The sequence below is a fragment of the Ranitomeya imitator genome, chromosome 1 (assembly GCF_032444005.1).
Source record: "Ranitomeya imitator isolate aRanImi1 chromosome 1, aRanImi1.pri, whole genome shotgun sequence".
NCBI lineage: Eukaryota > Metazoa > Chordata > Amphibia > Anura > Dendrobatidae > Ranitomeya > Ranitomeya imitator.
The window spans coordinates 223,678,739-223,706,014 of record NC_091282.1 but is presented as its reverse complement, the minus strand read 5'-3'; the positions used below and the strand labels follow the sequence as shown (position 1 = coordinate 223,706,014).

Genomic DNA, 27,276 nt, shown 5'->3' with positions numbered 1-27,276 from the left:
CTTGGACTTTTTCAATATGTCAGCCCCTCAAAGTGACTTCAAAACTGAGTAGGTTTGTAAAAAAAATAAGATCTGTACATTTCCTGAATAGAGAATAAGGCATGGATTTTTGATAATGGTGGTTCAAAAATGTTTGGGTAGTAGCAATAGGTTTGTTTCATGGAATGTCAAAAAGCAATGGCTTTTTATCAAGCGTTACAAAAAGCATCTCTTTTTGAAAACTGAAATTTTGATGTTCTGGATTGATTTCCCATTAGCAGAACAGTATAGATTAGATATAGAATACAATGGACAGGCAGGAAATTTGTGCCTGTCTATTGGTATTCAGATTGCTGCCTCCAATAGGGGTTCAAATCCTCTTTCCTCTCTGAAGAGGCCACTTGCATGGTTTCCGATAGTAACATTGGCATGGACGGGCAAGGACATGTCTGGCTCTATTGTACCTGCACTGGTAACCCTGGCAGACACAAGTAATACGGCATAGATATGAAACACATGGAAAGGCACGATATATGTAGTTGTCTATTGGCACTGACAGTTGTAGCAAAAGCACTGTATACAACATGATGGACAGGCAAAAGTTGCCCAACTGTGTTCTGTTATTTGCCCTGGTGGCAACAGAAAAGTATAGAACATAATAGAGCGGTAGGCAAATCCTATCTAATCACTGGCTTTAGTAGCAGGAAAACTAATATCCTTACTAATCCTTACCTTACTGATTCATTTTGACAAATAAAAGGTTTTCCCACACTTGCAAGGCAAAATCAAATTCACATAAGCCACCTACTGAAGTGAATGCCCTATATATCTGTACACTGGTGGCAGGTAAAGACAATACATCCATGATGAACTTGGCCAGTTCTAGCCACTGGTCCAACCTGCTGACAATAAAATCTGAATGTTCAGGCAGTGTGTATCTGGATGCTGATGTGTGCCAGGATGCCATCATGGCTTATAAAACATCTGGTCCATCATGTTGTACTCTAAAGCCGTAGGCTTTTGCGGCAGTCACCGTCTTCTGCCTCTGTGACCCGCTGCTCCACCACTCCCCCTCCCCATCATCTTTCTGGGACAATGACTCGTGTATAAGCCAAGGGGGGGCATTTTCAGCACTAAAAAGTGCTCAAAAACTCAGCTTATACACAAATATATACGGTAGATAAAATTAAGGACAGCTACAGAGCAAAGTACTGGAAGAAAATTACAGTCACAGAGAAAAATATGATTCTTAACTATGATTCTATAATGATTGATCCAAACATTTTGGTATCAGAAATATTGTAGTTTACTATATGGGGAACTTATATGAGATTGATCATTCATATAGTATAGTCATCTAGTGGGATTAAAATAAAAAGTGAAAAAGATTAAAAAAAATATACATATAAAAAATGGCAAAATATTTTATCCATTTTCACCTTACCTTTTCTTTATTATCTAAAAAAGACAAATATAATAAGCACACATAATTGATATTGCCATTTTCATAACATCTACCGGTATAAAAATGTCACATTATTTAACTCATATAATTTCAGAATTTTTCTAGCTCCCAAACAATTGAATAAAAACAATCAAAAAGTTACAATTCCACCACCATGATACCGATAAAAATGTAAACTCATCCTGCAAAAGACAAGCTATAATACAACTTTGTCAACTGAAAAATAAAAACTTATAGCTATCAGTATATGGCAGCATAACAACAATAATTTATATTATGAATTTTATTGTACAAAATTAGGAAAATGTAAAAAAAAATAGCAATTTGATATCGCCATAGAGTAAAGTTCACCTGTTATTTTTACTGCATAGTGAATACTGTAACAAAAAGCAAACAAAAAACACTCAAAACTGAAGAATTGCTGTTAAATACCCAGCCCAACAAGAATATTTTCATTTTTTAGCATAACATATGTTCTTTCAAGTGAAGTGGTACCTTTAAAAACTACAACTTGCATACAAAAAATAAAGTTTTCATGTGGCTATGTTGACTGAAATAATAAGCAGCTATGAAACTTATAATAATAAAGTGATAAAAAAAATAAAAAATCACTGTGTGTGTGTGCCCTTATTTAGCAACTACTTGCATTCAGTACTAAAATAATACGTAATCCTCATAATGCTCAGTGATCCCATGGGTATATTTTAATATCCATGATCATTCAGGATTTAGGTTTAATTGGTGATATTTCTGATGGTCCAATATTTTTTTAGGGTTTTAAGAAATTCTGTCTCTGTGTCAGTTGTTCAGTCTGTTGATCTTCTCAGATCAACTGTACTGACCTTGGAAAAAGCCTGTAGCAGAAATGTAGTGGGTAAAATTTCTTATTTCTCAAAAAACACAATTTTGAACTTCCTTTGACTACTGCATTTTCCGGAATAACAAGTTACTTGCTGTGTCTAAAAGTCAAATAGACCAATTATGATAATCCTGTATGGATGTGAATATTACTTTGCAAATGTCTTGGTTTTCAAGCATCTCAGATTTCCTTTTTTAACAATAGGATGCTAACTCTGAAATCAATCAAGTGGAAATGAGATCTGCTTTCCACAGACAAACAGTGCTGCTAGCCTTACACAAAAATACATGTAGTCCTGTTGAATCAGAAATAACAGAACACAACATAGAACTGCCTCGCTACACCTCTGATTGCCATTCACACAGTGTTTCAGTCTGTTGCACAATGAAAAGCTTCTACATACTTAAGAACGGAAATGCAGATGGAGGATTTGAATAATGGTGAATTTTATTTTGCTTTCATTAGATAATGTTAATATTTAAAATGAAATGCAAAGAGTTTATTTGCCTGAGGCTTTAGGTCTTAATTACACAATGCAAAAATGTAGAATAGCTCTTCAGCATTTTTACAAGAGCGGAATAGGAAGTGGAGGTGTGCGTTGCCTGTCAATAGGTCTGCGGCTTCTTTAGAACACAGCATCCTTGAATCTATCTGAAGATTCGAGCTTGAGAAATAATAAAAATGTCATTTTATAGATTAACATCTTTCTACTTCTTAGGTTAAGTTCACATGAGCATATAAAAAGCATCTGATTTTCATCCCCCAAAAAAGGATAATGTTTAATCTGTATTGTCATCTGTGTGGCATCCATTTTTGTACATCAGCAGTTAAGAAAGTTTACTAGACAAAGTATGACTTCATATGTTAAGAATTGCACTGTATCTAAAAATTGGATGCTTTATGGATGACCCATATGTTATCCAATTTTTTTTAGTGCACCCTGTAGGAAACCCAGGTAGTGAAGGGTTAAAACCTAGCACTGGCCATCTTGATTACACGCACTTTGCTAGGTACAATTGTGCTCAAAGGTTTACATACCCCGGCAGAATTTTTTATTTCGTGGCCTTTTTTTAGAGAATATGAATGATAACACCGAAACTTTTTCTCCACTCATACTTAGTGGTTGGGTGAAGCCATTTATTGTCAAACTATTGTGATTTCTCTTTTTAAATCATAATGACAATCCAAAACATCCAAATGACCTTGATCAAAAGTTCACATACCCTGGTGATTTTGGCCTGATAACATTCACAGAAGTTGACACAAATGGATTTGAATGGCTACTTAAGGTAACATCCTCATTTGTGACCTGTTTGCTTGTAATCAGTGTGTGTGCATAAAAACTGAGTGAGTTTCTGGGATCCAGACAGACTCTTGCATCTTTCATCCAGCCACTGATGTTTCTGGATTATGAGTCATGGGGAAAGCAAAAGAATTGTCAAGTGATCTACAGGAAAAAGGTAGTTGAACTGTATAAAACAGGAAAGGGATGCAAAAAGATATCCAATGAATTGCTAATGCCTGTCAGCAGCATTCAAACTGTGATTAGCAAATGGAAAATCATGGGCTCTGTAAAAAACAAACACTGTCATGTAGACCAACAAAAATTTTGTCCACAACTGCCAGGAAAATTCTTCGGGATGCAAAGAAAAACCCACAAATAACATCAGATGAAATGCTGGACTCTCGGAAAACTAGGCTGCTTCAAAATGCACAATAAGGAGGCATTTGAAGAAAAATTGGGAGAGAGGTCAATAAGACCTATGATGAAAGGAACATCATTCCTACTATAAAGCACTGAGGTGGATCGCTGATGTTTTGGGGATGTGTGAGCTAAAAAAAAGATGAATGCAGCACGTTATCAGCAAATACTGGAGGCAAGTTTGCAATCATCAGCCCAGAAGCTGCGCATGGGATGTACTTGGATGTTCCAACATGACAACGATCCAAAACACAAGGCCAAGTTAACCTGTCATTGGCTACAGCAGAACAAAGTGAAGGTTCTGGAGTGGCCATCTCAGTCTCCTGACCTCAATATCATTGAGCCACTCTGTGGAGATCTCAAGCTTGCAGTTCATGCTAGACTGTGCAGGAATTTACAGGAACTGGAGGATTTTTGCCAAGAAGAGTGATCAGTTTTCCCATCTGAGAAAATAAAGAACCTCTTCCACAACTACCACAAAAGACCACAATCTGGTCCTGCAGTGTTCTCATATGCCACTAGGACCTGTTGGTGCCAGCCGGGGGGATCTGATGGGCGATGGGCAGCACATGTCTAATGATTTACAGGTGAAGTATCACTATTGATACCTTTATGTACCTACAGGAACACTGCCTCGGTACCCCCTGACGAAGCTATACGTGAAATGCGCGTTGGGGTGCTGGGCAATATGGTTCTACTCACAATGGCATTTGATCTGTATTTCTGGAACAGGGGAAAGCTCTTTTTTTCTACCTGATATGATGGAGCACTCCTATCTTGGCTGCCATATACCCCGATGATTCCTGAATGGGCTGAAACGCGTCGGGGACATTTTTTTTCATTCTGAAATGGCATAATAATTTCAACCCATGATATGGATGACTTCTCAGTGGCTCATTGCTCACAGCTCCACATGAGGGTTTGTAAAATCCTTGCCAGAGTTCTGATCAAGAACTGGAATTGGGTGAAACCTTCTAGTTTATTTATATGTATCTATAATATCCCATTGGATCTTTCACTACATGTCAGTGGTACCGGCATAGGTAATACAGTATAGACTGCCCTGATTGAGCCTGCTGGTTGTCCTTGCAGGTCCTTGAGGGCTCTGATTTTATATGTGTTGTTGTGTCTTTGAACCTTTTAATGTATTATTAAATGTTATGTTTTAATTCCTAATTTGCTACTGTTTTAAAATGGTCAGCAATGTGCCAATCTGCCATTGCAAAAAAAAAAAACCCTGCAAGCATTCAAGAGTTTGGAAAACTGCAAAGGAAGAGTGGGAGAAAATACCAGCTGGGAAGTGCAAGAAGCTTATAGATGGCTAAAAGAAACGTTTGGAGGCTGTCATCAATGCCAAATGGTGTGCAGCCAAGTATTAATTAGGTGTTCCTTTATTGCGGTGCATGCTGTTTATTATGTTTCTTCTTTGAAATTGTAACTTGTAAGTTGAAAAACAATGTTTTATTGCTGTATTACTTTGGACCTCTAATTAAAAAATCCTAAGGATATAACTTTGGTACATTTCCATTTATTTCTGAAGATACTGTACAGTCTATAAAAAATAAAGGGGTGACAATAAGGGTAAGCAGCACTGTGGACATGACAGCATACGATTGCAGCTGCTGGTTTCTGTGAGAAAACATTTATAGCTATGATCCCATGCTGTAATGTCTGTATAATCTTTTGCTTTCTCCTAAACCCAGGACCTGTGGTTTATCCGGCCTTGTTTCTGCATGGTCGGACACATCTATTGCACAGTAGCACGTTTATAAGATTATCTTTGGACATTTGGATATTTTTTAATGCATCCAACTGTGGAACTCTTTTTTTCGTAGGATCTACTTTGCTTGTTGGACAACCCCCTTAAGTACTTTTGAACAGAAACAGTTTTTTCTACAATTCATTATTGCAGCTTCTTTAATGAAGAAAATATCCCCAAAATGTAATTAGCTGAAAATCTGTATTTTTCTTATAATTTCTTTTGTCATAATGCCTGCCTCCTACTTTTGAATTTGCTGTAGCAGTGTCTAGCTCAATGTCACGATCGCCGATACTTACCTGTCCGGCCGGCGCGCTCCCAACGTCCCTTCTTCTTCTGGTCGGCTCGGCTTCTCTACTTCTCGGCGCATCTGCGGTCCGCGCATGCGCCGTTGTGTCTCTTCCGCCGCTCTGCCTGCTGGGAGGTTGTGACCTGGTGGCTCCGCCTCCAATATGGCGGCACCCACCGGGTATTTCTGTTCGGCGCTTCCTCAGGTAAGCGCCTGTGTATCTTCGCTGTAGCGTTCCTGCTAGCGCCAGCGTTGTATTTGGGCCCATCTTTAGGATATCTCTCTGTGTTCCGTTTCTCCAGTTTCTCCCTGTTCCTCCGGTTATCCTCTGTTCCCTGTTCCTGTTGGTGCCTGGTTCTGCCTTGTCCTAATATTAGTGTTTTTTCCTTTTCAGCTCTCCGCCTCGTCTCCCTCTGCGTTCCTGCTCCGCTGCTTCACCCAGTCGTCCCTTTGGCTCCGGCAGTTGCGGTTCCATCCTCCTTGGGCCTGCTCCTAACACTCCCTGTATAGGGGGTGCATCCATCAGGTTTGTTCGCCCTGGGGGGCTCTGGGACCGTGACCCAGAGGGTCCACTTTTGGGTTCACTACGTCTCGTCATCTCACCCCCGTGTAGCGTAATAGTATACACAGGCCATGGATCCCGCTGGAGCCTCGGCTGCTCAGAAAGAATTGCTCTTTCTTCGTGAGAATCAGTCCCGTATGATGGCCTTCATGAAGTCTATGGACTCCCGTTTGTCCTCACTTCAGTCTTCCGATCCCGGGAATGCGTCTTTGTTGCTTAATTTGCAGCAAGAACTGGCGCAGCAGCGCGACACCCAAACGCAAATTTTGTCTTATATGGCCGCGATAGATTCTCGCCTCCTCTCTCTGCAGACTTCTGCATCTACTCCCGCTCCGGTCCCTGCTTCTCATGCACCACCTCGTCTGGCCAAACCCCCACGTTATAATGGAGACCCCAAATTATGTCGGGGTTTCTTAAATCAGTGCCGGCTCCACTTTGAGCTCTTGCCCTTACAATATCCCACCGATCGGGCTAAGATAGCTTTCATAATTTCTCATCTTGAGGGGGATGCGTTGGCGTGGGTAAATCCTCTCTGGGAGCGTGACGACCATCTGATGTCACACTTAGCCGATTTCTTTGAAACCTTCCGTCGAGTTTTCGACGAACCTAGTCGTCTGGCCTCTACTACCGAGTCTCTATTCAGTTTACAACAGGGGACTCTATCTGTGGGTCAGTATGCTATTCAGTTCCGCACATTATCGTCTGATCTTGGGTGGAATAATGAGGCCTTGGTGGGGGCATTTTGGCGGGGATTGTCCGGACGCATTAAGGATGAGTTGGCGGGTCGAGATACTCCTACCAATTTGGAGGACTTGATATCCCTGGCTACCCGTATAGACCTCCGATTTCCAGAGCGTGCGCGTGAGAGAAGGATTCCTCGTCCTTCCCTGCCATTACGAAGACCACCTAGTCCCAGACCCAGGGCATCTACTATTGTACCAGCGCCTGAGCCGATGCAAGTGGACCGGCTCAAGATGTCTGAGCAACGGCGCCAGGAGAGGCGCACCCAAGGCTTGTGTTTCTAATGTGGTAGTGCTTCCCATCTCCTCCGTGCTTGCCCTGATCGTCTGGAAAACTCCTCCGCCTAGGTCAGGTAAGAGAGTCCTCCCTAGGTGCATGTGATACCTCTCAACCCCTTACACTTTCCGTTTTACTTCATGTCTCTGGTAAACGCTATTCTTTGCTTGCCTACATTGACTCGGGTGCAGCCGGGAATTTTATTAGACAAGAGGAGGTTGTTAGATTTTCTGTTCCCGCTAAGACCCTAGAAAGTCCTCTTTTTCTTGCTTTGATGGACGGCAAACCCTTGCAGGAGACTGTAACCCAAGTCACTCAGGTAGTAGAGCTGCAAGTAGGGGTTTTACATAAGGAGAAAATTGCGTTTTATGTTTTAGCCAATATTTCTCATCCAGTCCTTTTAGGTTTACCCTGGTTGCGGACCCACGAGCCCGCTTTTGATTGGCATAATGGCAATATTCTTTGTTGGGGGGATTCCTGTCAGACTCGGTGTCTGTCGTCAGTACGTCCTGTGGGTGACTCTTCCTCTTCCCTTGTTCTTTCTGGTCTGCCTTCTGTCTACTCTTCTTTTTCTGATGTTTTCAATAAGAAGGAAGCGGAGAGTCTTCCCCCACATCGGTCCTATGACTGTCCCATAGACCTGGTTCCTGGTACCATGCCTCCGCGAGGAAGAATCTACCCTCTCTCCCCTGCAGAGACTCAAGCCATGTCAGAGTACGTTCAGGAGAACCTTGCCAAAGGTTTCATTCGAAAATCCTCTTCGCCAGCGGGAGCCGGTTTCTTTTTCGTCAAGAAAAAAGACGGCTCTCTTCGTCCATGTATAGATTACAGAGGTTTGAACAACATCACGGTGAAGAACAAATATCCATTGCCATTAATCTCTGAGCTCTTTGACCGTTTAAGAGGAGCATGAGTGTTCACTAAGCTGGATCTCCGTGGTGCATACAATCTGGTACGAATTCGTGCAGGAGATGAATGGAAGACCGCGTTTAACACTCGAGAAGGCCACTATGAGTACTTGGTTATGCCTTTTGGACTCTGTAACGCTCCTGCTGTATTCCAGGAATTCGTAAATGACATCTTCAAAGATTGTCTGTATGTTAGTGTCGTGGTTTATCTAGACGACATTCTCATCTTCTCTCCGAATCTCTCCACTCATCGACGTGACGTCCGTCTGGTTTTACAACGTCTCCGTGAGAATCATCTTTTTGCCAAGATTGAAAAATGTGTTTTCGAACAGTCAAGTCTACCTTTCCTGGGATATATCGTTTCTGATGCCGGTCTGAAAATGGATCCAGCCAAAGTGTTTGCGGTTCTGGATTGGCCACGACCAGTAGGAGTTAAAGCCATTCAACGTTTCCTCGGCTTCGCCAATTACTATAGGCAATTCATCCCACATTTTTCTTCATTAACCAAGCCCATCTCGGCTCTTACTCGCAAAGGAATTGATTCCAACAACTGGTCAACAGAGTCGCAAAATGCATTTCTAACTTTGAAACAAAGATTTGCTGAAGCTCCGGTGCTTCATCGTCCTGATGTCAACAGACCCTTTGTTCTTGAAGTGGATGCATCTTCCTTGGGAGTCGGAGCAGTCCTCTTACAAAAGTCAGCCTATGGACATATCGTCACGTGTGGTTTCTTCTCCAAGTCATTTTCGTCTTCGGAACGAAACTACTCCATCGGAGACAAGGAACTGTTAGCCATTAAGTTGGCCTTAGAGGAGTGGCGTTATCTCCTCGAGGGGGCTGTTCACCCCTTCACTATATTTACGGACCATAAGAATCTAGCCTATGTGCAGTCAGCCCAAAGACTTAATCCTCGACAAGCTAGATGGTCCCTGTTTTTTGGACATTTTGATTTTGAACTCCATTTTCGTCCTGGTGACAAGAATGTCAGAGCTGATGCTCTCTCACGGTCCTTTCAGCCGTTGGATGAAGTGGAGACTCCTGCACATATTATTGACCCTGCTAGGATCATTTCCGTTACTCCTTTAGAAGTAATCTCTTTACCTCCTGGGAAGACCTTCGTGGCAAGCGAGGACAAAAAGAGAGTTCTACTCTGGGGTCATTCTTCCAAAGTTGCTGGACATGCTGGAGTTAAGAAGACCCTTTCTCTTATTGCTCGCCACTATTGGTGGCCGTCCCTTCGTCAAGATGTCCGAGATTTCATCGCTTCGTGTCCTTCTTGTGCTAAAAACAAGGTTCCCCGGCAACTACCTTCCGGACTCTTACATCCGCTACCAGTACCTTCTACTCCTTGGAGTCATATCGCCATGTGTTATGACCTGGTGGTCAGGACAATAATGGACCTGGTGGTTAAGAGCACACGGAATGACCTGATAGTTACTGATAATAAAGGACGAGCTCTGGGACGTGGGAACTCTGCTGACCGCAATCCCTAATCCTATCAAACACACTAGAAATAGCCGTGGATTGCGCCTAACGCTCCCTATGCAACTCGGCACAGCCTAAGGAACTAGCTAGCCCTGAAGATAGAAAAATAAAGCCTACCTTGCCTCAGAGAAATTCCCCAAAGGAAGGTCCGACTTACTGAACAGACCGAGGATAGGAAAGGTTACTTTACGGTCAGCACAAAAAACCTACAAATAGACCACGCAGAGGGCGTAAAAAAGACCCTCCGCACTGACTCACGGTGCGGAGGCGCTCCCTCTGCGTCCCAGAGCTTCCAGCAAGCAAGACAACAATAAAATAGCAAGCTGGACAGAAAAATAGCAAACCAAAGAAATACAAGCTGGAACTTAGCTTCTGCTGGGAAGACAGGTCACAAGAACGATCCAGGAGTGAACTAGACCAATACTGGAACATTGACAGGTGGCATGGAGTGTTATGAACAGGTAATTCAGAACCACAATGGACATTGAAGTTCAGAGCACACAAAGTGACCTGACAAATACCAAAAACAAAGGACGAGCTCTGAGACGTGGGAACTTTGCTGACCGCAATCCCTAATCCTAGCACACCACACTAGAGGTAGCCGTGGATTGCGCCTAACGCTCCCTATGCAACTCGGCACAGCCTGAGAAACTAACTAGCCCTGAAGATAGAAAAATAAGCCTACCTTGCCTCAGAGAAATTCCCCAAAGGAAAAGGCAGCCCCCCACATATAATGACTGTGAGTAAGATGAAAATACAAACACAGAGATGAAATAGATTTTGCAAAGTGAGGCCTGACTTACTGAACAGACCGAGGATAGGAAAGATAGCTTTGCGGTCAACACAAAAACCTACAAACAACCACGCAGAGGGGCAAAAAGACCCTCCGCACCGACTAACGGTACGGAGGTGCTCCCTCTGCGTCTCAGAGCTTCCAGCAAGCAAGAAAAACCAATATAGCAAGCTGGACAGAAAAAATAGCAAACAAAAATAACACAAGCAAAACTTAGCTTATGCAGGATAGACAGGCCACAGGAACGATCCAGGAGGAAGCAAGACCAATACTAGAACATTGACTGGAGGCCAGGATCAAAGCACCAGGTGGAGTTAAATAGAGCAGCACCTAACGACGTAACCTCATCACCTGAGGAAGGAAACTCAGAAGCCGCAGTACCACTCTCATCCACCAAAGGAAGCTCATAGACAGAACCAGCCGAAGTACCACTCTCGACCACAGGAGGGAGCTTGGCCACAGAATTCACAACAGTACCCCCCCTTGAGGAGGGGTCACCGAACCCTCACCAGAGCCCCCAGGCCGACCAGGATGAGCCACATGAAAGGCACGAACCAGATCGGCAGCATGGACATCAGAGGCAAAGACCCAGGAATTATCTTCCTGACCATAACCTTTCCACTTAACCAGATACTGGAGTTTCCGTCTCGAAACACGAGAATCCAAAATCTTCTCCACTATATACTCCAATTCCCCTTCAACCAAAACCGGAGCAGGAGGATCAATAGATGGAACCACAGGTGCCACGTATCTCCGCAACAATGACCTATGGAACACGTTATGGATGGAAAAAGAAGCTGGAAGAGTCAAACGAAAAGACACAGGATTAAGAACCTCAGAAATCCTATATGGACCAATGAAACGAGGCTTACATTTCGGAGAGGAAACCTTCATAGGAATATAACGAGATGACAACCAAACCAAATCCCCAACACGAAGTCGGGGACCCACACAGCGCCTGCGGTTAGCGAAACATTGAGCCTTCTCCTGGGACAAAGTCAGATTGTCCACTACATGAGTCCAGATCTGCTGCAACCTATCCACCACAGTATCCACACCAGGACAGTCCGAAGACTCAACCTGCCCTGAAGAGAAACGAGGGTGGAACCCAGAATTGCAGAAAAACGGCGAAACCAAAGTAGCCGAGCTGGCCCGATTATTAAGGGCGAACTCAGCCAACGGCAAAAAGGACACCCAATCATCCTGATCAGCAGAAACAAAACATCTCAGATATGTTTCCAAGGTCTGATTGGTTTGTTCAGTCTGGCCATTTGTCTGAGGATGGAAAGCCGAGGAAAAAGACAAATCAATGCCCATCCTAGCACAAAAGGCTCGCCAAAACCTCGAAACAAACTGGGAACCTCTGTCAGAAACAATGTTCTCTGGAATGCCATGTAAACGAACCACATGCTGGAAAAACAACGGCACCAAATCAGAGGAGGGAGGCAATTTAGACAAGGGCACCAAATGGACCATCTTAGAGAAGCGATCACAAACCACCCAAATGACCGACATTCTTTGAGAGACGGGGAGATCCGAAATAAAATCCATAGAGATATGTGTCCAAGGCCTCTTCGGGACCGGCAAGGGCAAAAGCAACCCACTGGCACGAGAACAGCAGGGCTTAGCCCGAGCACAAGTCCCACAGGACTGCACAAAAGAACGCACATCCCGCGACAGAGACGGTCACCAAAAGGATCTAGCCACCAAATCTCTGATACCAAAGTTTCCAGGATGACCAGCCAACACCGAACAATGAACCTCAGAGATAACTTTATTCGTCCACCTATCAGGGACAAACAGTTTCTCCGCTGGGCAACGGTCAGGTCTATTAGCCTGAAATTTTTGCAGCACCCGCCGCAAATCAGGGGATATGGCAGACAAAATTACCCCCTCTTTGAGAATACCCGCTGGCTCAGATAAACCCGGAGAGTCGGGCACAAAACTCCTAGACAGAGCATCCGCCTTCACATTTTTAGAGCCCGGAAGGTACGAAATCACAAAGTCGAAGCGGGCAAAAAATAACGACCAACGGGCCTGTCTAGGATTCAAGCGCTTGGCAGACTCGAGATAAGTCAAGTTCTTATGATCAGTCAATACCACCACGCGATGCTTAGCTCCTTCAAGCCAATGACGCCACTCCTCGAATGCCCACTTCATGGCTAGCAACTCTCGATTGCCAACATCATAATTTCGCTCAGCAGGCGAAAATTTCCTGGAAAAGAAGGCGCATGGTTTCATCACCGAGCAATCAGAACCTCTCTGCGACAAAACAGCCCCTGCTCCAATTTCGGAAGCATCAACCTCGACCTGGAATGGAAGCGAAACATCTGGTTGGCACAACACAGGGGCAGAAGAAAAACGACGCTTCAACTCCTGAAAAGCTTCCACAGCAGCAGAAGACCAATTGACCACATCAGCACCCTTCTTGGTTAAATCAGTCAACGGTTTAGCAATGCTAGAAAAATTAGCGATGAAGCGACGATAAAAATTAGCAAAGCCCAGGAACTTCTGCAGACTCTTCAGAGATGTTGGCTGAATCCAATCATAAATGGCCTGAACTTTAACAGGGTCCATCTCGATAGTAGAAGGAGAAAAAATGAACCCCAAAAATGAAATCTTCTGAACACCAAAGAGACACTTAGACCCCTTCACAAACAAAGAATTAGCACGCAGGACCTGGAACACCATTCTGACCTGCTTCACATGAGACTCCCAATCATCCGAGAAGACCAAAATATCATCCAAGTATACAATCAGGAATTTATCCAGGTACTCTCGGAAGATGTCATGCATAAAGGACTGAAACACTGATGGAGCATTAGAAAGTCCGAATGGCATAACCAGGTACTCAAAATGGCCTTCGGGCGTATTAAATGCTGTTTTCCATTCATCGCCCCGTTTAATACGCACAAGATTATACGCACCACGAAGATCTATCTTGGTGAACCAACTAGCCCCCTTAATCCGAGCAAACAAATCAGACAGCAGCGGCAAGGGGTACTGAAATTTGACCGTAATTTTATTTAGAAGGCGGTAATCAATACAAGGTCTCAGCGAACCATCCTTCTTGGCCACAAAAAAGAACCCCGCTCCCAATGGCGACGATGACGGGCGAATATGACCCTTCTCCAAAGACTCCTTCACGTAACTCTGCATAGCGGCGTGCTCAGATGCAGATAAATTAAACAGTCGACCCTTAGGAAACTTACTACCAGGAATCAAATCGATAGCACAATCACAATCCCTATGCGGAGGTAGGGCATTGGACTTGGGCTCATCGAATACATCCCGGTAATCAGACAAGAACTCTGGGACCTCAGAAGGGGTGGATAATGAGATAGACAGAAATGGAACATCACCATGTACCCCCTGACAACCCCAGCTGGACACAGACATTGATTTCCAATCTAATACTGGGTTATGGACTTGTAGCCATGGCAACCCCAACACGACCACATCATGCAGATTATGCAACACCAGAAAGCGAATATCCTCCTGGTGCGCAGGAGCCATGCACATGGTCAGCTGGGTCCAATACTGAGGCTTATTCTTGGCCAAAGGCGTAGCATCAATTCCTCTCAATGGAATAGGACACTGCAAGGGCTCCAAGACAAATCCACAGCGCCTAGCAAACTCCAAGTCCATCAAATTCAGGGCAGCGCCTGAATCCACAAATGCCATGACAGAATAGGAAGACAAGAGCAGATCAAAGTAACGGACAAAAGAAATTTCGACTGTACCGTACCAATGGTGGCAGACCTAGAAAACCGCTTAGTGTGCTTAGGACAATCGGAGATAGCATGAGTGGAATCACCACAGTAGAAACACAGCCCATTCTGACGTCTGTGTTCCTGCCTTTCAGCTCTGGTCAAAGTCCTATCGCACTGCATAGGCTCAGGTTCATGCTCGGATAATACCGCCAAATGGTGCACAGATTTACGCTCACGCAAGCGTCGACCGATCTGAATGGCCAAAGACATAGACTCATTCAGACCAGCAGGCATAGGAAATCCCACCATGACATCCTTAAGGGCTTCAGAGAGACCCTTTCTGAAAATAGCTGCCAGCGCACATTCATTCCATTGAGTGAGCACGGACCACTTTCTAAACTTCTGACAATAAATCTCTATCTCATCCTGACCCTGACACAGAGCCAGCAAATTTTTCTCTGCCTGATCCACTGAATTTGGTTCGTCGTACAGCAATCTGAGCGCCAGAAAAAACGCATCAATATTACATAATGCAGGATCTCCTGGCGCAAGGGAAAATGCCCAGTCTTGAGGGTCGCCACGTAATAAAGAAATAATGATCTTAACTTGTTGAACTGGGTCACCAGAGGAACGGGGTTTCAAAGCCAGAAATAGTTTACAATTATTTTTAAAATTCAAAAACTTAGCTCTATCTCCAGAAAATAACTCAGGAATAGGAATTTTAGGTTCTAACATAGGATTCTGAACCACTAAATCTTGAATATTCTGTACATTTATAGCGAGATTATCCATCAAAGAGAACAGACCTTGAATGTCTATGTCCACACCTGTGTTCTGAACCACCCTGATGTAAAGGGGAAAAGAAAGACAGAACAAGGGTGCAAAGAAAAAAAAATGGTCTCAGAACTTCTCTTTTCCCTCTATTGAGAAGCATTAGTACTTTGGGCCTCCAGTACTGTTATGAACAGGTAATTCAGAACCACAATGGACATTGAAGTTCAGAGCACACAAAGTGACCTGACAAATACCAAAAACAAAGGACGAGCTCTGAGACGTGGGAACTCTGCTGACCGCAATCCCTATTCCTAACACACCACACTAGAGGTAGCCGTGGATTGCGCCTAACGCTCCCTATGCAACTCGGCACAGCCTGAGAAACTAACTAGCCCTGAAGATAGAAAAATAAGTCTACCTTGCCTCAGAGAAATTCCCCAAAGGAAAAGGCAGCCCCCCACATATAATGACTGTGAGTAAGATGAAAATACAAACACAGAGATGAAATAGATTTAGCAAAGTGAGGCCCGACTTACTGAATAGACCGAGGATAGGAAAGATAGCTTTGCGGTCAACACAAAAACCTACAAACAACCACGCAGAAGGGCAAAAAGACCCTCCGCACCGACTAACGGTACGGAGGTGCTCCCTCTGCGTCTCAGAGCTTCCAGCAAGCAAGAAAAACCAATATAGCAAGCTGGACAGAAAAAATAGCAAACAAAAATAACACAAGCAAAACTTAGCTTATGCAGGATAGACAGGCCACAGGAACGATCCAGGAGGAAGCAAGACCAATACTAGAACATTGACTGGAGGCCAGGATCAAAGCACCAGGTGGAGTTAAATAGACCAGCACCTAACGACGTAACCTCATCACCTGAGGAAGGAAACTCAGAAGCCGCAGTACCACTCTCATCCACCAAAGGAAGCTCATAGACAGAACCAGCCGAAGTACCACTCTCGACCACAGGAGGGAGCTTGGCCACAGAATTCACAACAATGGAGCAAAGATCTAAGTGGAGCTAAATAGAGCAGCAGCTAACGAATTAACCTCGTCACCTGTGGAAGGAAACTCAGAAACACCCACCAGAGGAAGTCCATGGACAGAACCAGCCGAAGTACCATTCATGACCACAGGAGGGAGCCCGACAACAGAATTCACAACAGTACCCCCCCCTTGAGGAGGGGTCACCGAACCCTCACCAGAGCCCCCAGGCCGACCAGGATGAGCCAAATGAAAGGCACGAACCAGATCGGCAGCATGAACATCAGAGGCAAAAACCCAGGAATTATCTTCCTGACCATAACCCTTCCACTTGACCAGGTACTGGAGTTTCCGTCTCGAAACCCGAGAATCCAAAATCTTCTCCACCACATACTCCAACTCCCCCTCAACCAACACCGGGGCAGGAGGATCAACGGATGGAACCACAGGCGTCACGTATCTCCGCAATAACGACCTATGGAACACATTATGGATGGCAAAAGAAGCAGGAAGGGCCAAACGAAATGACACAGGATTGATAACCTCAGAAATCTTATACGGACCAATAAAACGAGGCTTAAACTTAGGAGAGGAAACCTTCATAGGAACATAACGAGACGACAACCAAACCAAATCCCCAACACGAAGTCGGGGACCCACACAGCGCCGGCGGTTAGCGAAACGTTGAGCCTTCTCCTGGGACAATGTCAAATTGTCAACCACATAAGTCCAAATCTGCTGCAACCTATCCACCACAGTATCTACACCAGGACAGTCCGAAGACGCAACCTGCCCTGAAGAGAAACGAGGATGGAAACCAGAATTGCAGAAAAACGGCGAAACCAAAGTAGCCGAGCTGGCCCGATTATTAAGGGCGAACTCAGCCAACGGCAAAAAGGACACCCAATCATCCTGATCAGCAGAAACAAAGCATCTCAGATATGTTTCCAAAGTTTGATTAGTTCGTTCGGTTTGGCCATTTGTCTGAGGATGGAAAGCCGAGGAAAAAGACAAATCAATGCCCATTCTAGCACAAAAGGATCGCCAAAACCTCGAAACAAACTGGGAACTTTTGTCAGAAACGATGTTCTCCGGGATACCATGTAAACGAACCACATGCTGGAAAAATAATGGCACCAAATCAGAGGAGGAAGGCAATTTAGACAAAGGTACCAAATGGACCATCTTAGAAAAGTGATCACAAACCACCCAAATGACCGACATCTTTTGAGAGACGGGGAGATCCGAAATAAAATCCATAGAAATATGGGTCCAGGGCCTCTTCGGGACCGGCAAGGGCAAAAGCAACCCACTGACAGGAGAACAGCAGGGCTTAGCCCGAGCACAAGTCCCACAGGACTGCACAAAAGAACGCACATCCCATGACAAAGACGGCCACCAGAAGGATCTAGCCACCAAATCTCTGGTACCAAAGATTCCAGGATGCCCAGCCAACACTGAACAATGAATCTCAGAGATAACTCTACTAGTCCATCTATCAGGGACAAACAGTTTCTCCGCTGGGCAACGGTCAGGTCTATCAGCCTGAAATTTTTGCAGCACCCGCCGCAAATCAGGGGAGATGGCAGACAAAATTACCCCCTCTTTGAGAATACCCGCCGGCTCAGGAACACCCGGAGAGTCAGGTACAAAACTCCTTGACAGGGCATCAGCCTTCACATTCTTAGAGCCCGGAAGGTACGAAACCACAAAATCAAAACGGGAGAAAAATAACGACCATCGAGCCTGTCTCGGATTCAACCGTTTGGCAGACTCAAGATAAGTCAAATTCTTGTGATCTGTCAAGACCACCACGCGATGCTTGGCTCCTTCCAGCCAATGATGCCACTCCTCGAATGCCCACTTCATGGCCAACAACTCACGATTACCAACATTATAGTTACGCTCAGCAGGCGAAAACTTTCTAGAAAAGAAAGCACATGGCTTCATCACCGAGCCATCAGAACTTCTTTGCGACAAAAGAGCCCCTGCTCCAATCTCAGAAGCATCAACCTCAACCTGAAACGGGAGCGAAACATCTGGCTGGCACAACACAGGGGCAGAAGAAAAACGACGCTTCAACTCCTGAAAAGCCTCTACAGCTGCAGAAGACCAATTGACCACATCAGCACCCTTCTTGGTCAAATCAGTCAACGGTTTAGCAACAGTAGAAAAATTAGCGATGAAGCGCCGATAAAAATTAGCAAAGCCCAGGAACTTTTGCAGGCTCTTCACAGATGTCAGCTGAGTCCAATCGTAAATGGCCTGGATTTTAACAGGGTCCATCTCGATAGTAGAAGGGGAAAAAATGAACCCCAAAAATGAAACCTTCTGAACTCCAAAGAGACACTTTGACCCCTTCACAAACAAGGAATTCGCACGAAGGACCTGGAACACCATTCTGACCTGCTTCACATGAGACTCCCAATCATCCGAAAAGACCAAAATATCATCCAAATACACAATCAGGAATTTATCCAGGTACTCTCGGAAGATTTCATGCATAAAGGACTGAAATACTGATGGAGCATTGGAAAGCCCGAATGGCATAACCAGGAACTCAAAATGGCCCTCGGGCGTATTAAATGCTGTTTTCCATTCATCGCCTTGTTTAATACGCACAAGATTATACGCCCCACGAAGATCTATCTTGGTGAACCAACTAGCCCCTTTAATACGAGCAAACAAATCAGACAGCAATGGCAAAGGGTACTGAAATTTGACTGTAATTTTATTAAGAAGGCGGTAATCAATACAAGGTCTCAAAGAACCATCCTTCTTGGCCACAAAAAAGAACCCTGCTCCTAACGGTGATGATGACGGGCGAATATGGCCTTTCTCCAAGGACTCCTTAATATAACTCCGCATAGCGGCGTGCTCTGGCACAGATAAATTGAACAATCGGCCCTTAGGAAACTTACTACCAGGAATCAAATTAATTGCACAATCGCAATCCCTATGAGGAGGTAGGGCACTGGCTTTGGGCTCATCAAATACATCCCGATAATCCGACAAAAACTCTGGAACTTCAGAAGGAGTGGAAGATGAAATAGACAAAAATGGAACATCACCATGTACCCCCTGGCAACCCCAGCTGGACACAGACATAGATTTCCAGTCCAATACTGGATTATGAACCTGTAGCCATGGCAACCCCAAAACGACCACATCATGCAGATTATGCAACACCAGAAAGCGGATATCCTCCTGATGTGCAGGAGCCATGCACATGGTCAATTGGGTCCAGTACTGAGGCTTATTCTTGGCCAAAGGCATAGCATCAATTCCTCTCAATGGAATAGGATACTGCAAGGGCTCCAAGAAAAAACCACAGCGCCTAGCATACTCCAAGTCCATCAAATTCAGGGCAGCGCCTGAATCCACAAATGCCATAACAGAATAGGATGACAAAGAGCAAATCAGAGTAACAGACAATAGAAATTTAGACTGTACTGTACCAATGGTGGCAGACCTAGCGAACCGCTTAGTGCGCTTAGGACAATCGGAGATAGCATGAGTGGAATCACCACAGTAAAAACATAGCCCATTCCGACGTCTGTGTTCTTGCCGTTCAGCTCTGGTCAAAGTCCTATCACATTGCAAAGGCTCAGGCCCATGCTCAGATAGTACCGCCAAATGGTGCACAGCTTTACGCTCACGCAAGCGTCGATCGATCTGAATGGCCAAGGACATAGACTCATTCAGACCAGCAGGCATGGGAAACCCCACCATCACATCCTTAAGGGCTTCAGAGAGACCCTTTCTGAAGATTGCTGCCAGGGCACATTCATTCCACTGAGTGAGCACAGACCACTTTCTAAACTTCTGACAATACAGTGGGGCAAAAAAGTATTTAGTCAGTCAGCAATAGTGCAAGTTCCACCACTTAAAAAGATGAGAGGCGTCTGTAATTTACATCATAGGTAGACCTCAACTATGGGAGGCAAACTGAGAAAAAAAAATCCAGAAAATCACATTGTCTGTTTTTTTATCATTTTATTTACATATTATGGTGGAAAATAAGTATTTGGTCAGAAACAAAATTTCATCTCAATACTTTGTAATATATCCTTTGTTGGCAATGACAGAGGTCAAACGTTTTCTGTAAGTCTTCACAAGGTTGCCACACACTGTTGTTGGTATGTTGGCCCATTCCTCCATGCAGATCTCCTCTAGAGCAGTGATGTTTTTGGCTTTTTGCTTGGCAACACGGACTTTCAACTCCCTCCAAAGGTTTTCTATAGGGTTGAGATCTGGAGACTGGCTAGGCCACTCCAGGACCTTCAAATGCTTCTTACGAAGCCACTCCTTCGTTGCCCTGGCGGTGTGCTTTGGATCATTGTCATGTTGAAAGACCCAGCCACGTTTCATCTTCAATGCCCTTGCTGATGGAAGGAGGTTTGCACTCAAAATCTCACGATACATGGCCCCATTCATTCTTTCATGTACCCGGATCAGTCGTCCTGGCCCCTTTGCAGAGAAACAGCCCCAAAGCATGATGTTTCCACCACCATGCTTTACAGTAGGTATGGTGTTTGATGGATGCAACTCAGTATTCTTTTTCCTCCAAACACAACAAGTTATGTTTCTACCAAACAGTTCCAGTTTGGTTTCATCAGACCATAGGACATTCTCCCAAAACTCCTCTGGATCATCCAAATGCTCTATAGCAAACTTCAGACGGGCCCAGACATGTACTGGCTTAAGCAGTGGGACACGTCTGGCACTGCAGGATCTGAGTCCATGGTGGCGTAGTGTGTTACTTATGGTAGGCCTTGTTACATTGGTCCCAGCTCTCTGCAGTTCATTCACTAGGTCCCCCCGCGTGGTTCTGGGATTTTTGCTCACTGTTCTTGTGATCATTCTGACCCCACGGGGTGGGATTTTGCGTGGAGCCCCAGATTGAGGGAGATTATCAGTGGTCTTGTATGTCTTCCATTTTCTAATTATTGCTCCCACTGTTGATTTCTTCACTCCAAGCTGGTTGGCTATTGCAGATTCAGTCTTCCCAGCCTGGTGCAGGGCAACAATTTTGTTTCTGGTGTCCTTTGACAGCTCTTTGGTCTTCACCATAGTGGAGTTTGGAGTCAGACTGTTTGAGGGTGTGCACAGGTGTCTTTTTATACTGATAACAAGTTTAAACAGGTGCCATTACTACAGGTAATGAGTGGAGGAAAGAGGAGACGCTTAAAGAAGAAGTTACAGGTCTGTGAGAGCCAGAAATCTTGAGTGTTTGTTTCTGACCAAATACTTATTTTCCACCATAATATGCAAATAAAATGATAAAAAAACCAGACAATGTGATTTTCTGGATTTATTTTTCTCAGTTTGTCTCCCATAGTTGAGGTCTACCTATGATGTAAATTACAGACGCCTCTCATCTTTTTAAGTGGCGGAACTTGCACTATTGCTGACTGACTAAATACTTTTTTGCCCCACTGTATATCTCCGCTTCATCCTGACCCTGACACAGAGCCAGCAAGATTTTCTCTGCCTGATCCACTGAATTAGGTTTGTCATAAAGCAATCCAAGCGCCAGGAAAAACGCATCAACATCACGCAATGCCGGATCTCCTGGCGCAAGGGAAAATGCCCAGTCTTGAGGGTCACCACGTAACAAAGAAATAATGATCTTTACTTGTTGAACAGGGTCACCTGAGGAGCAAGGTTTCAAGGCAAGAAACAATTTACAATTATTTTTGAAATTCAAGAACTTAGATCTATCACCAAAAAACAAATCAGGAATTGGAATCCTAGGCTCTGACATCGGATTCTGAACCACAAAATTTTGAATGTTTTGTACCCTTGTAGTGAGATTATCCATCCAAGAGGACAGACCTTGAATATCCATGTTTACACCAGTGTCCTGAACCACCCAGAGGTAAAGGGGAAAAGAGAGACAAAACACACTGCAAAGAAAAAAAAATGGTCTCAGAACTTCTCTTATCCCTCTATTGAGATGCATTAGTACTTTGGGCCACATGTACTGTTATGACCTGGTGGTCAGGACAATAATGGACCTGGTGGTTAAGAGCACACGGAATGACCTGATAGTTACTGATAATAAAGGACGAGCTCTGGGACGTGGGAACTCTGCTGACCGCAATCCCTAATCCTATCAAACACACTAGAAATAGCCGTGGATTGCGCCTAACGCTCCCTATGCAACTCGGCACAGCCTAAGGAACTAGCTAGCCCTGAAGATAGAAAAATAAAGCCTACCTTGCCTCAGAGAAATTCCCCAAAGCAAAAGGCAGCCCCCCACATATAATGACTGTGAGTAAAGATGAAAATACAAACACAGAGATGAAATAGATTTAGCAAAGTGAGGCCCGACTTACTGAACAGACCGAGGATAGGAAAGGTTACTTTGCGGTCAGCACAAAAAACCTACAAAAAGACCACACAGAGGGCGCAAAAAAGACCCTCCGCACCGACTCACGGTGCGGAGGCGCTCTCTCTGCGTCCCAGAGCTTCCAGCAAGCAAGACAACAATAAAATAGCAAGCTGGACAGAAAAATAGCAAACCAAAGAAATACAAGCTGGAACTTAGCTTCTGCTGGGAAGACAGGTCACAAGAACGATCCAGGAGTGAACTAGACCAATACTGGAACATTGACAGGTGGCATGGAGCAAAGATCTAAGTGGAGTTAAATAGAGCAGCAGCTAACAAATTAACCTCGTCACCTGTGGAAGGAAACTCAGAAACACCCACCAGAGGAAGTCCATGGACAGAACCAGCCGAAGTACCATTCATGACCACAGGAGGGAGCCCGACAACAGAATTCACAACAGCCATGGACTTTATCACGGATCTCCCTCGCTCCTTTAATTGCTCCGTTATCCTGGTGGTTGTCGATCGATTTTCCAAAATGTCTCACTTCATACCCTTATCTGGTTTGCCATCTGCCCCCGAACTGGCGAAGATCTTCATCCACCATATCTTCCGACTTCACGGCTTCCCTCTTCAAATTGTTTCGGATTGAGGAGTCCAGTTCACGGCTCGATTCGGGAGAGCTCTGTGTGGCTTAATGAAAGTAACTCTAGATTTCTCCTCCCCTTATCATCCTCAGTCTAATGGCCAAGTGGAGCGCGTCAATCAAATTCTCACGTCCTATCTACGACATTTCTCCAATGCTCATCATAACGATTGGGTTTCCTTGCTTCCATGGGCAGAATTTGCCTATAATAATCATCCTAATGAATCTTCTTCTAAATCTCCTTTCTTTGTGGTCTTTGGGCAACACCCTGGCATTCCTTTTCCCATTTCCAGCACTTCAGGCGTACCGGCGGCTGATTCTCTGTCCCTGGAGTTCTCCAAGATTTGGCTAGAGACTAAGGAGTCACTTCTAAAGGCTACTGATCGTATGAAAAGGTTTGCAGATAAAAGACGACTAGATGCTCCTCCATATCTACCGGGGGATAAGGTTTGGCTCTCCTCTCGGTACATTAGGCTAAAAATCCCTTCTCATAAATTAGGTCCTCGCTACATTGGTCCTTTGAAATTTCTAGCCGAATCAATGAGGTGGCATATAAGTTAAAATTACCGGCTTCCTTGCGTGTGCCTAATGCCTTTCATGTCTCGCTTCTTAAACCTGCTGTATTTAATCGTTTTCATTCTTCGTCATCTTTTGTCCCATCCTTTTCCTCTTCCGACGATCAGTTCGAGGTGAGGGATATTTTAGCTCAAAAGACAGTTAAGGGCCGAACGCTATTTCTAATTCACTGGAAGGGATTTGGTCCTGAAGAGAGATCATGGGAACCTCGAGAGAACATCAATGCACCCCATATTTTGAAGAGGTTTCTTTCCAGCTCTAAAAGAAGGGGGAGTAAGAAAGGGGGTACTGTCACGATCGCCGATACTTACCTGTCCGGCCGGCGCGCTCCCAACGTCCCTTCTTCTTCTGGTCGGCTCGGCTTCTCTGCTTCTCGGCACATCTGCGGTCCGCGCATGCGCCGTAGGGTCTCTTCCGCCGCTCTGCCTGCTGGGAGGTTGTGACCCGGTGGCTCCGCCTCCAATATGGCGGCGCCCACCGGGTATTTCTGTTCGGCGCTTCCTCAGGTAAGCGCCTGTGTATCTTCGCTGTAGCGTTCCTGCTAGCGCCAGCGTTGTATTTGGGCCCATCTTTAGGATATCTCTCTGTGTTCCGTTTCTCCGGTTTCTCCCTGTTCCTCCGGTTATCCTCTGTTCCCTGTTCCTGTTGGTGCCTGGTTCTGCCTTGTCCTAATACTAGTGTTTTTTCCTTTTCAGCTCTCTGCCTCGTCTCCCTCTGCGTTCCTGCTCCGCTGCTTCACCCAGTCGTCCCTTTGGCTCCGGCAGTTGCGGTTCCATCCTCCTTGGGCCTGCTCCTAACACTCCCTGTATAGGGGGTGCATTCATCAGGTTTGCTCGCCCTGGGGGGCTCTGGGACCGTGACCCAGAGGGTCCACTTTTGGGTTCACTACGTCTCGTCATCTCACCCCCGTGTAGCGTAATACTCAACCTAATTAAACCGATCAAGAGCTTTTTATTGTTCAAATATCCCTGCAACAACTATTTTGTGAGAGTGCTAGCGAAGTATCAATGCAAATAATCTCTATATATTTTCTATGGTAATTCTAAAATTACCATTTGCAAGTGTCTGCAGATTTCTTCTGCTTCTGTTGACCTTTTCTAATTACCTACTTATATAAAACTTCTCAAAAATAAATGTATCTAAATTGAGTTGAGTGTCTGCATTATATCTGACCTATTTTTATTAGTAGCCATGGACTCCATTAGTAAAAGACTGATTGTAGAAATATTACTGCCTGTTATGCAATTAACTGTCACCCTCTTGAACTGGTTGAAGCTTTACTGAATATGTACTACGAAAACAGTGTGCATATTTCTTGCTTATTTCAACGAGAAATTTATTTTGGCATTTATGAAGCTACCTGTCTGTAGAATTTCTGACTTTGACTAATGCGAAAAACTTGTTTTCATATGGGTTATTATAGTAGTTGATGATTTATTCTGGTTGCATATAGGAGTTTGGGTGAAATTTGTTTTTCACTGTAATCAGAGGAAATTCACAACTACTTTAAAGGAATGCTTTAATCTGAATTCACAGAGTAGAATAATAAGTTGAATTTGATCGACAGGTGATTTTTTAACTTTGTTGTGTTAAACGGAACTTATCATAAGATTCATGCTGGCCATAGCACAGGCAGCAAGAATCAGAGCCTGGCTTCATGATTTCAGGCAAATATGTCTGTCTCTGAGCACTAACTGCTTGCTCACTCACATTCTCCAACATTGTACCGATTGTTCTAAGCAAGCGGCTGCAGGGAGAATACGATTGCATTTTCTCCTTGCATCCGCGCTTCCAATTGTACTGTTGTACATATTTAAAATGATATTTAGCTGCAGAATATTGCAATGGTCAGGTAAATGCTATTTTTTAAAAGATCCCTTTAATTACTCTGCCAGCAAATGTTATGGAACTGCAACACAGGACTAGGGTAGAAGGGGGGAAACTGACCCTGCACTATGACTAGGCTGATACCATACGATGGAGTTGGCGACCCATTCCCAGCTAATAGACCCACCGACGATCCTAGGTTAATCTCAAGTGAAGACCTATAGATAGGGGGGAGGGGATCCGTGAAAGATATAAGGACTGGATGCAAAATGGGTCACCTCCTAATAGAAGGTACAGAGAAGGTTGCAGAAACCAACTGAAAACAAAAACTAGACCAGCAGAACCAGAGGTCCCAGAAGTGCACAAATTATGCACACGGAAGACAAAGCAAAGCACCAAGCTAGAACTCAAGCAGATTAACACTGTTGTCCAGCAAGGACTGGGAGGCAGGTGCTGGTTAATAAAGAGTGATACAAACACCTGACCCAGGACCAACCCAGCACCAGAGGAAAAAGAGTGGCAGCCAGAACACCAGAAGAGAATGGCGAATAGTCACAAACTAAACAGATTCTAACAGTACCTCCCTTTTAACGAGGATCCCCCGGATCCTCAAGGCAGGGCCTTATTCAGCAATCCCCTGTGAAAAACCTTAATCAACCTTGATGCTGAGACGTTCACAGCTTTCACCCAGGAATTGTCCTCAGGACCGAAACCCTTCCAGAACACAAGATACTGTAACCCTCCTCTGTGCCACCTGGAATCAAGAATGCGTGAACTCTCAAACTTGCAGTCCTCATCAACTGGAAGAGTAGACGGCATAGCCACCTTACCTGGCATGTCAACTTTCTTCAGCAAAGATACATGAAAAATTGAATACATTTTCCAGACGGAGGAATGTCTAATCTCGCCGCTGCCGAGTTGACCATCTGAACCACTTTGAAGGGTCCTACAAACTTAGGCCCCAACTTTTTAGAAGGGATCTTCAAATGCAGATTCCTAGAGGACACCCAAACCATGTCCCCAACAACAAACCTCGCCTTCCTTCTCTTGTCAAAATATTTCTTAGACCTCCTATTAGCCTGTTTCGGATTATGGCGCATACTGGTCCAAACCCTTTCCAAATCTCCAGAAAAACTCTCCTCATCAGACACCGCCACCCCAATCCTAGAAAAAGGACCGAAAGATGGATGCTTCCCAGTACAACAAAAGAAAGGAGAACACCCAGCCAAAGGAGACGTATGATTATTGAGAGCAAACTCAGCTAATGGTAGATATTCCGACCACATCTCCTGATTGTCCGCTACAAAACATCTCAAAAACTGCTCAACATCCTGGTTCTTCCCCTTGGTCTGTCCATTGGACTCCGGATGATAACCCGACAAAAATAACAAATGAGCCTGTCACAAAAGGCAAACCAAAAGCGAGCCACAAACTGTGGTCCCCTATCGGTGACAATGCCAGTGGGAACACCATGGAGTCTGACAATCTCTTTCACAAATGCTCTGGCAAGTATCTTAGTGCAGGGTAATTTATTGAACGGAACCAGATGACTCATCTTACTTAAACGGTCTACAACCACCCAGATGACAGAAAACACCTCAGA

The 27,276-nt window shown here is 44.6% G+C and overlaps 1 long non-coding RNA gene across 1 annotated transcript in view; it reads left to right on the top strand.

Annotated features, from left to right (window-relative positions):
* The window catches only part of LOC138657695 (uncharacterized), a 38,733-nt gene extending 13,961 nt beyond the window's left edge, over positions 1-24,772 (top strand). The window contains exons 2-3 of the long non-coding RNA XR_011317140.1: positions 6,448-6,579; positions 24,542-24,772. This is a non-coding gene — a long non-coding RNA (uncharacterized lncRNA). The remainder of the gene's footprint in view (positions 1-6,447; positions 6,580-24,541) is intronic.
* The last annotated feature ends 2,504 nt before the right edge of the window (positions 24,773-27,276 follow it).